The sequence below is a fragment of the Haemaphysalis longicornis genome, unplaced genomic scaffold (genome assembly GCF_048455015.1).
Source record: "Haemaphysalis longicornis isolate Haplotype H1 unplaced genomic scaffold, Haemaphysalis longicornis Haplotype H1 scaffold_14, whole genome shotgun sequence".
Lineage (NCBI taxonomy): Eukaryota > Metazoa > Arthropoda > Arachnida > Ixodida > Ixodidae > Haemaphysalis > Haemaphysalis longicornis.
Genome location: NW_027526245.1, coordinates 48,652,674 through 48,662,922, shown reverse-complemented (window position 1 = coordinate 48,662,922; position 10,249 = coordinate 48,652,674). Strand labels below are relative to the sequence as shown.

At 47.4% G+C, this 10,249-nt stretch overlaps 1 non-coding gene across 1 annotated transcript; it reads left to right on the top strand.

The window, feature by feature from the left end:
- The first annotated feature begins 1,359 nt into the window (after positions 1 to 1,359).
- Positions 1,360 to 1,432, top strand: Trnat-agu (transfer RNA threonine (anticodon AGU)). Its single transcript has one exon. It is a non-coding gene; the product is annotated as a tRNA-Thr (tRNA).
- The last annotated feature ends 8,817 nt before the right edge of the window (positions 1,433 to 10,249 follow it).

Below are 10,249 nucleotides of genomic sequence, written 5' to 3'. Positions count from 1 at the left end.
CACCAGACCGGTATTCTGGAGGTCGTGGGTTCGGATCCCACCTGGCGGGCATTTTTTCTTCGCTTTCTTTCTTTCTTTCCAAATTCTTGATCTGTTTCAATGGCCTACCACAACCTCCCCTTTGCTTTCCGAGGTCTTCTTGACTGCCAATCCTTATTTCTGTGTTATTTCTACGAGTCCCTCATTTCCTATTCTGATTCGCTACATGCATAGCGAGGGCCTCTGTTCTGGCAGTCTTGGTGCCATAGGGAGCTTAAGAGGGTTCAACGCTGGTTGACCACTCTCGACATATCGTAGACACTCGAGTCACGGCGCGGGGATTAAAAAGAAGGTCCCCTTCACCCCGAGAAGTCAAAGTGGCGCTGGCTACCACCCCCAAGCACAGGAACAAAATTACATTGACATAAATACCCCAGAAAGCGGGGGAGAAAATCGCCCCGCCGGTAGCGTAGTGGTTATCGCACCAGACCGGTATTCTGGAGGTCGTGGGTTCGGATCCCACCTGGCGGGCATTTTTTCTTCGCTTTCTTTCTTTCTTTCCAAATTCTTGATCTGTTTCAATGGCCTACCACAACCTCCCCTTTGCTTTCCGAGGTCTTCTTGACTGCCAATCCTTATTTCTGTGTTATTTCTACGAGTCCCTCATTTCCTATTCTGATTCGCTACATGCATAGCGAGGGCCTCTGTTCTGGCAGTCTTGGTGCCATAGGGAGCTTAAGAGGGTTCAACGCTGGTTGACCACTCTCGACATGTCGTAGACACTCGAGTCACGGCGCGGGGATTAAAAAGAAGGTCCCCTTCACCCCGAGCAGTCAAAGTGGCGCTGGCTACCACCCCCAAGCACAGGAACAAAGTTACATTGACATAAATACCCCAGAAAGCGGGGGAGAAAATCGCCCCGCCGTTAGCGTAGTGGTTATCGCACCAGACCGGTATTCTGGAGGTCGTGCGTTCGGATCCCACCTGGCGGGCATTTTTTCTTCGCTTTCTTTCTTTCTTTCCAAATTCTTGATCTGTTTCAATGGCCTACCACAACCTCCCCTTTGCTTTCCGAGGTCTTCTTGACTGCCAATCCTTATTTCTGTGTTATTTCTACGAGTCCCTCATTTCCTATTCTGATTCGCTACATGCATAGCGAGGGCCTCTGTTCTGGCAGTCTTGGTGCCATAGGGAGCTTAAGAGGGTTCAACGCTGGTTGACCACTCTCGACATGTCGTACACACTCGAGTCACGGCGCGGGGATTAAAAAGAAGGTCCCCTTCACCCCGAGAAGTCAAAGTGGCGCTGGCTACCACCCCCAAGCACAGGAACAAAATTACATTGACATAAATACCCCAGAAAGCGGGGGAGAAAATCGCCCCGCCGGTAGCGTAGTGGTTATCGCACCAGACCAGTATTCTGGAGGTCGTGGGTTCGGATCCCACCTGGCGGGCATTTTTTCTTCGCTTTCTTTCTTTCTTTCCAAATTCTTGATCTGTTTCAATGGCCTACCACAACCTCCCCTTTGCTTTCCGAGGTCTTATTGACTGCCAATCCTTATTTCTGTGTTATTTCTACGAGTCCCTCATTTCCTATTCTGATTCGCTACATGCATAGCGAGGGCCTCTGTTCTGGCAGTCTTGGTGCCATAGGGAGCTTAAGAGGGTTCAACGCTGGTTGACCACTCTCGACATGTCGTACACACTCGAGTCACGGCGCGGGGATTAAAAAGAAGGTCTTCTTCACCCCGAGAAGTCAAAGTGGCGCTGGCTACCACCCCCAAGCACAGGAACAAAATTACATTGACATAAATACCCCAGAAAGCGGGGGAGAAAATCGCCCCGCCGGTAGCGTAGTGGTTATCGCACCAGACCGGTATTCTGGAGGTCGTGGGTTCGGATCCCACCTGGCGGGCATTTTTTCTTCGCTTTCTTTCTTTCTTTCCAAATTCTTGATCTGTTTCAATGGCCTACCACAACCTCCCCTTTGCTTTCCGAGGTCTTCTTGACTGCCAATCCTTATTTCTGTGTTATTTCTACGAGTCCCTCATTTCCTATTCTGATTCGCTACATGCATAGCGAGGGCCTCTGTTCTGGCAGTCTTGGTGCCATAGGGAGCTTAAGAGGGTTCAACGCTGGTTGACCACTCTCGACATATCGTAGACACTCGAGTCACGGCGCGGGGATTAAAAAGAAGGTCCCCTTCACCCCGAGAAGTCAAAGTGGCGCTGGCTACCACCCCCAAGCACAGGAACAAAATTACATTGACATAAATACCCCAGAAAGCGGGGGAGAAAATCGCCCCGCCGGTAGCGTAGTGGTTATCGCACCAGACCGGTATTCTGGAGGTCGTGGGTTCGGATCCCACCTGGCGGGCATTTTTTCTTCGCTTTCTTTCTTTCTTTCCAAATTCTTGATCTGTTTCAATGGCCTACCACAACCTCCCCTTTGCTTTCCGAGGTCTTCTTGACTGCCAATCCTTATTTCTGTGTTATTTCTACGAGTCCCTCATTTCCTATTCTGATTCGCTACATGCATAGCGAGGGCCTCTGTTCTGGCAGTCTTGGTGCCATAGGGAGCTTAAGAGGGTTCAACGCTGGTTGACCACTCTCGACATGTCGTAGACACTCGAGTCACGGCGCGGGGATTAAAAAGAAGGTCCCCTTCACCCCGAGCAGTCAAAGTGGCGCTGGCTACCACCCCCAAGCACAGGAACAAAATTACATTGACATAAATACCCCAGAAAGCGGGGGAGAAAATCGCCCCGCCGTTAGCGTAGTGGTTATCGCACCAGACCGGTATTCTGGAGATCGTGGGTTCGGATCCCACCTGGCGGGCATTTTTTCTTCGCTTTCTTTCTTTCTTTCCAAATTCTTGATCTGTTTCAATGGCCTACCACAACCTCCCCTTTGCTTTCCGAGGTCTTCTTGACTGCCAATCCTTATTTTTATATATATATATATATATAGAAGCCGCTGTGGGGATAGCGTAATTGGTTAACGCACCGCACCGGTTATGCGGAGATGTGGGTTCGAGTCCCGCTCCCGGAAAACGGCGGATTTTTTCTCGACTTATATTTTCGCTTATTTATCAATGAATCAAAGAAACGTGACAAGCACACGTCATTCGGCCCTATTATATATTTCGAAAAAAGCCGAATAGCACTGGCAATGACGACTGCAACCTTGATATGTATCTTTACCGAGTCCCTCGTCCCGTATCTCTCTGTTCTGCTACATGCATTACGAGGCACTGGCTCCAGCAGTTCGGATATGCCAATTGCTAACCCCGACCTCCGACCACGTTCTACGTGGCGGCCGCTGGGAAAGAAGACGTTCTACGTCTCCCGCGGTAGTCGAGGGGCGGCGCTAGTTGACCGGCCTCAGAGCTCTTGTAAATATAAAACCCCCGCTTTAAAGTCGAGAGAGAAGCCGCTGTGGGGATAGCGTAATTGGTTAACGCACCGCACCGGTTATGCGGAGATGTGGGTTCGAGTCCCGCTCCCGGAAAACGGCGGATTTTTTCTCGACTTATATTTTCGCTTATTTATCAATGAATCAAAGAAACGTGACAAGCACACGTCATTCGGCCCTATTATATATTTCGAAAAAAGCCGAATAGCACTGGCAATGACGACTGCAACCTTGATATGTATCTTTACCGAGTCCCTCGTCCCGTATCTCTCTGTTCTGCTACATGCATTACGAGGCACTGGCTCCAGCAGTTCGGATATGCCAATTGCTAACCCCGACCTCCGACCACGTTCTACGTGGCGGCCGCTGGGAAAGAAGACGTTCTACGTCTCCCGCGGTAGTCGAGGGGCGGCGCTAGTTGACCGGCCTCAGAGCTCTTGTAAATATAAAACCCCCGCTTTAAAGTCGAGAGAGAAGCCGCTGTGGGGATAGCGTAATTGGTTAACGCACCGCACCGGTTATGCGGAGATGTGGGTTCGAGTCCCGCTCCCGGAAAACGGCGGATTTTTTCTCGACTTATATTTTCGCTTATTTATCAATGAATCAAAGAAACGTGACAAGCACACGTCATTCGGCCCTATTATATATTTCGAAAAAAGCCGAATAGCACTGGCAATGACGACTGCAACCTTGATATGTATCTTTACCGAGTCCCTCGTCCCGTATCTCTCTGTTCTGCTACATGCATTACGAGGCACTGGCTCCAGCAGTTCGGATATGCCAATTGCTAACCCCGACCTCCGACCACGTTCTACGTGGCGGCCGCTGGGAAAGAAGACGTTCTACGTCTCCCGCGGTAGTCGAGGGGCGGCGCTAGTTGACCGGCCTCAGAGCTCTTGTAAATATAAAACCCCCGCTTTAAAGTCGAGAGAGAAGCCGCTGTGGGGATAGCGTAATTGGTTAACGCACCGCACCGGTTATGCGGAGATGTGGGTTCGAGTCCCGCTCCCGGAAAACGGCGGATTTTTTCTCGACTTATATTTTCGCTTATTTATCAATGAATCAAAGAAACGTGACAAGCACACGTCATTCGGCCCTATTATATATTTCGAAAAAAGCCGAATAGCACTGGCAATGACGACTGCAACCTTGATATGTATCTTTACCGAGTCCCTCGTCCCGTATCTCTCTGTTCTGCTACATGCATTACGAGGCACTGGCTCCAGCAGTTCGGATATGCCAATTGCTAACCCCGACCTCCGACCACGTTCTACGTGGCGGCCGCTGGGAAAGAAGACGTTCTACGTCTCCCGCGGTAGTCGAGGGGCGGCGCTAGTTGACCGGCCTCAGAGCTCTTGTAAATATAAAACCCCCGCTTTAAAGTCGAGAGAGAAGCCGCTGTGGGGATAGCGTAATTGGTTAACGCACCGCACCGGTTATGCGGAGATGTGGGTTCGAGTCCCGCTCCCGGAAAACGGCGGATTTTTTCTCGACTTATATTTTCGCTTATTTATCAATGAATCAAAGAAACGTGACAAGCACACGTCATTCGGCCCTATTATATATTTCGAAAAAAGCCGAATAGCACTGGCAATGACGACTGCAACCTTGATATGTATCTTTACCGAGTCCCTCGTCCCGTATCTCTCTGTTCTGCTACATGCATTACGAGGCACTGGCTCCAGCAGTTCGGATATGCCAATTGCTAACCCCGACCTCCGACCACGTTCTACGTGGCGGCCGCTGGGAAAGAAGACGTTCTACGTCTCCCGCGGTAGTCGAGGGGCGGCGCTAGTTGACCGGCCTCAGAGCTCTTGTAAATATAAAACCCCCGCTTTAAAGTCGAGAGAGAAGCCGCTGTGGGGATAGCGTAATTGGTTAACGCACCGCACCGGTTATGCGGAGATGTGGGTTCGAGTCCCGCTCCCGGAAAACGGCGGATTTTTTCTCGACTTATATTTTCGCTTATTTATCAATGAATCAAAGAAACGTGACAAGCACACGTCATTCGGCCCTATTATATATTTCGAAAAAAGCCGAATAGCACTGGCAATGACGACTGCAACCTTGATATGTATCTTTACCGAGTCCCTCGTCCCGTATCTCTCTGTTCTGCTACATGCATTACGAGGCACTGGCTCCAGCAGTTCGGATATGCCAATTGCTAACCCCGACCTCCGACCACGTTCTACGTGGCGGCCGCTGGGAAAGAAGACGTTCTACGTCTCCCGCGGTAGTCGAGGGGCGGCGCTAGTTGACCGGCCTCAGAGCTCTTGTAAATATAAAACCCCCGCTTTAAAGTCGAGAGAGAAGCCGCTGTGGGGATAGCGTAATTGGTTAACGCACCGCACCGGTTATGCGGAGATGTGGGTTCGAGTCCCGCTCCCGGAAAACGGCGGATTTTTTCTCGACTTATATTTTCGCTTATTTATCAATGAATCAAAGAAACGTGACAAGCACACGTCATTCGGCCCTATTATATATTTCGAAAAAAGCCGAATAGCACTGGCAATGACGACTGCAACCTTGATATGTATCTTTACCGAGTCCCTCGTCCCGTATCTATATATATATATATATATATATATATATATATATATATATATATATATATATATTTATATATATATATATATATATATATATATATTTATATATATATATATTTATATATATATATATGTATACTCTTCCACGTGTCATAACCTTACGTTACAGAGGCTGAAGAGTGTGGTTTCTACATGTGTATTAAAGGATACTTCGAATTTATCTAAATTTAGGTTTAGTCCCGCGGACCCTATTCGTGATTGTAATTTCTCAAGACTTTCCTGCAGGATTTCCGAAGACGCGCTTTGCAAGATTATGTAGTCTGCAGATCTTAAATGGCTCAGGGATTCCTAGTTTATTCATAATACTATGTTTTCTCATTGAAGCTTCCCGAATAGCCTCTCAAGACACGTTGTGAACTGTTTTGGCGAGATGGTATGTTGGTCGCACTCGTTTGGATTGGCAATTGGTCGCATTGTTCTTCTATGTATCCCGCCTGTACGTCTTTAATATATGCGGCTTATAAGTGTTATGTTGGTTTCGTATATTCCCGTGTCTTTATTTGCTTCCAATTGAGCGGCGGTGTGTGCTGAATCAAATAGTTTTTCATAGCGTGGAAATGACAAAGGACGGGGTTCGGTTTTTATTACCGAATTTTTTATTACCTCATTGATGACCTGAATGTGGTCTTTTGTTGAGCATCTTTTTCTCACCCGCGCCTGATCTCGGGGCTGTAGGAATCTAGGGTGCCCCTTATGCGGTTGAATATTACTTTGGTTAACGGCTTGTATACCACTGAAAGTTGGCTTAGGGGTCTGTAATTATTAGGGCATTTATCGCCTTTTTATGTGTCACATAGGTGTTTTTTCAAGCTAAGGGCATATTTAAATTCCTTAAGCATAGCCAGAATAGTGCAGCAAGCTTTGCCAGTGCAGTTTCTCTTTGCTCCTCCAGAAGATCTACGGTTATGCAGACATCACTGGCAGGTTTTCCTTTTTTCGTAAGCTTGAGAGCCTCGCCAACATCGGGTTCTTTTATTGGTGGGACTTTGCTAGCTGATCTTGCATCCTGACTAGTTTACCCTAGTGTAACGTCGTTGGCGTATAGCCAGGTGTAGAATCGCTGTGCTATTTAAGTATCTCGTCGTTGCCTCGGGTTTTTGCCCTGTTTGTCCATGAGAGCGTACTGTGTTCTTTGCGATATCTAGCTATTTCTTAGTTGCTTTTATGCCTCCTCCTGTTTTCAGCGTTTCCTCTATCAGTGCCATGTTGTGCGCAAGGATCTCTTTCATTTATCTTGTGTGAATCAATTCCTCGAGATCTGTTAGTTTTGTCTGATCCGCGTAACTGGAACCTTTCATGTTTTGTCGTTTAGCAATTATATTCTTTTTCTGGCGAAGTGTTTTAGTTCTTTTCTATAAGCTACTTATTCAGCTGCTCGAAATTGTCCCATAGACTGCCTACACCATCCTGATTATCCTTGTTTAGAAGCTCGAGTTTTTGAATAGGTATTTTGAATGATTTCTTCCGGTCTCCGCAAGACCTCTTGGTGGGTTTTCTTACAGGTTACCAGTGTGCTTTTTTTCTTTTTATTAAAGCAACTGCTACTATGCCATTGCCATATTCGGATGTTGTGTGGGGCTGTACAGCATTACTGGGCCTTATTTATTCAGTATGGGTATTGCAATCACTGCGTTTTAATTGAGAGTATTGCGTCTTGATCCCGCTGCCGGTGGGCTGCTATAGTTGTGGGGACGTCCCCACGATGAAAAATAGGAGGGTCGTTGGGTGGCTTTTAGTGGTGGAGAAGAAGTTCTTACTTCGCGAAAGATTTAGAATCTATTAGTGCCGCTAACAGGCTCTTCAGTTCGGAGAAGGCAGTCATAATTCACAGGTGAAGCTTCGACTTTTAGCTGTACTTTATTTTGAAGTATCTTGGCTCTTTTTTTTTGGTTTGTGTGCCGGTGCGTTTCTTCTTTTTGGCTTTCATTTGCAGTATCGGTATGCATGTATATTCCGTGTGTATCTCTCACGGAGGGTGCGTTTCGGTGCATGTCAGTGTGAGCCTCGTGTTCAGAGGTTTGCTTGGAATTTCTGGGCATTATTTCACTCGCTAATGTTCGGCTAGTTTGGGTGAAAGACACAATCTGTTGCTGCAGAATCGTGCTTCCTTCGAATTACAGTTCAAATGCTTGTTTCATGTCATTAATATAGGTTTGCTGTTTGTGTAGCGTGGGTTGCCTTATATCAGACCGGGAGGGTCTTTTCCAGCTTACCTGAGAGACGCCGTTTTAGAACTCGTGTCCTGGTACGATGTTCTCATCGCTTTATAGGATTGGGGTGGCAGGCTTCGACGTCAGACTCCCTCTTCCCGAGACATTGCACGGCTCGTTGGGCTCTTGCCTACACAACTTTGGCTTGGGTGGCTGGTCAGAGGCTGGTAATGTAGTGATCCCTGGGTCCGCTGGGCTGGCCCCGGTTGGTTAAAGTCCCTTTCCAGGTGGTCCAACTGCTAGGGCGATTCCGTGGTATGGCGGCTTCATCGATGCGAACGGGATAGGCGAGCTGACGATTTACGAGGGGGAGCTATCGTGTGGTTGCTATGGGTCGGCCCCTATTAAAAAGAATGCTTTTCTATGTTGTGGCACTACCCTGGCACCGTCAGTAGTGAGACAGTTGGCGATCCCATCCTCTGTGTTGTAGTAAATAGAGAGTCTGATATTTGTCTTTGAGATGGTGTTCTTCTGTTTGTCTTCTCAGCCATGTATGGATCACGGCGATCCGCAGAGATACCCCATTGCAGCTTGTCGCCTATCACACAAGAAACACTGTTCGGGCACGCAGTCATGGGGATCGGGACAAGCTTCGACCTGGTGCCCATAATGTATTGAGCACTCGCAGATTTTTTTATGTTTTTATGCCGATAGCACTTGTATTCGGTCGCTCGACAGTGTACTAAGTACGGCTCTTCACAATCATCAGAGGCTATAATCACAGAGTGCGTAATGTCTATGTGACGTGCCTGTAAAATCGTTGTGTTGCTGGCGGTCACTAAAGTTCTTTTGTTGTGATGATGATGATGATAATGGTGGTCGATACTTGGAGACGCAAGGCCAACTAAGGCAAGATGTACCAAAAATGTATTATTCAGGGAGTGTTGTAAACGTACATACAAAAACCTGTGAGCAAAAGAGTGAAATGAAACAAAGGAAAATAAAAATAAATATGGCTGCTGCAAAGGACCATGATTATTATGAGCGGCATGAGAAGAGCTGTAGAACTTTTACCTCTGCAAAACGTTTACAGCGTGATTACCAGAAAAAAATTGATTCCTCAGCTAAAAGGTGGGAGGGTGCAGCGGGTTGTGTCGTCTTGAGAGCTCAGGGAAATGTTCGTGTGGTGTTGGGCGAAGAGTCATGCACGTAATAAGGATGAAAACTATGAATAGGCAGTCCTCGCTACTGCTACGCAGGGGTCGTGGAGATTCAGGGAGAATCTATGAGTGTGTGACATGAGTGTGGCCTATTCGTAATCTTGTTAAGGCAGCTGTGGATCTTTCTGAGGGGGGTTTGATTACGTGTATGTTGTTGCCGGTCTGTTCACTCCAGCGGTATGTTGACCATGTAATGCATGCGTTGTTGATGTGTGGCTTGGGGTAAATGTAGGGTACTGTCCTTCCGTGCAGTGTTGTCCTGAGTGCTGCCGCGGGGCCTTCTAATCAGGCAGCTGGTGGCCAGCACTCCCTGCTAGGCCTGAAAACCAGCAAAGTACGATTTCACGTTTTTTGACCATGTTGGCAGTGCTTCTTGCAGGACTTGTGCGATTACAATGGGAGCACAATGCTTATAGAATCTCTCCTTATATAGAAGTTTATAGTGTTGTTTCCAAGAATGTATTGTGCATCGAGCAATATGACATATAAATCCGCGGAGTAAACTGTAGTGTGTACGCTCTCGGCTCAACACGCTTCAACATTTGGCCCCTGAGCAGCGCAACACCCCATGGCGGTAGCATTTGAAGCGTCACTGTAAAACCCAGCCCGCTGATATTTATACTGCAAGCGCATGAAGTGCTGCACGATTGCGCTTTTGACAATAGTTTCTTATCTGGCTTCATAAAAGGTGTGTCACACTAAACAAACTGAAGTGGCCATTGTGGTACGATGTTAGTAACACGTGATGCATACACACCTAAAACCCTAAGGAGAGACCAGAAGCTTTCTCTCTCAGCCTCAGTCATAAGGGCAAAGAAAAAGATGTACGATCTGAAAACAGCTGGTTTGCGGACAGGTGTAAAAGGATGGTTTTTCAAT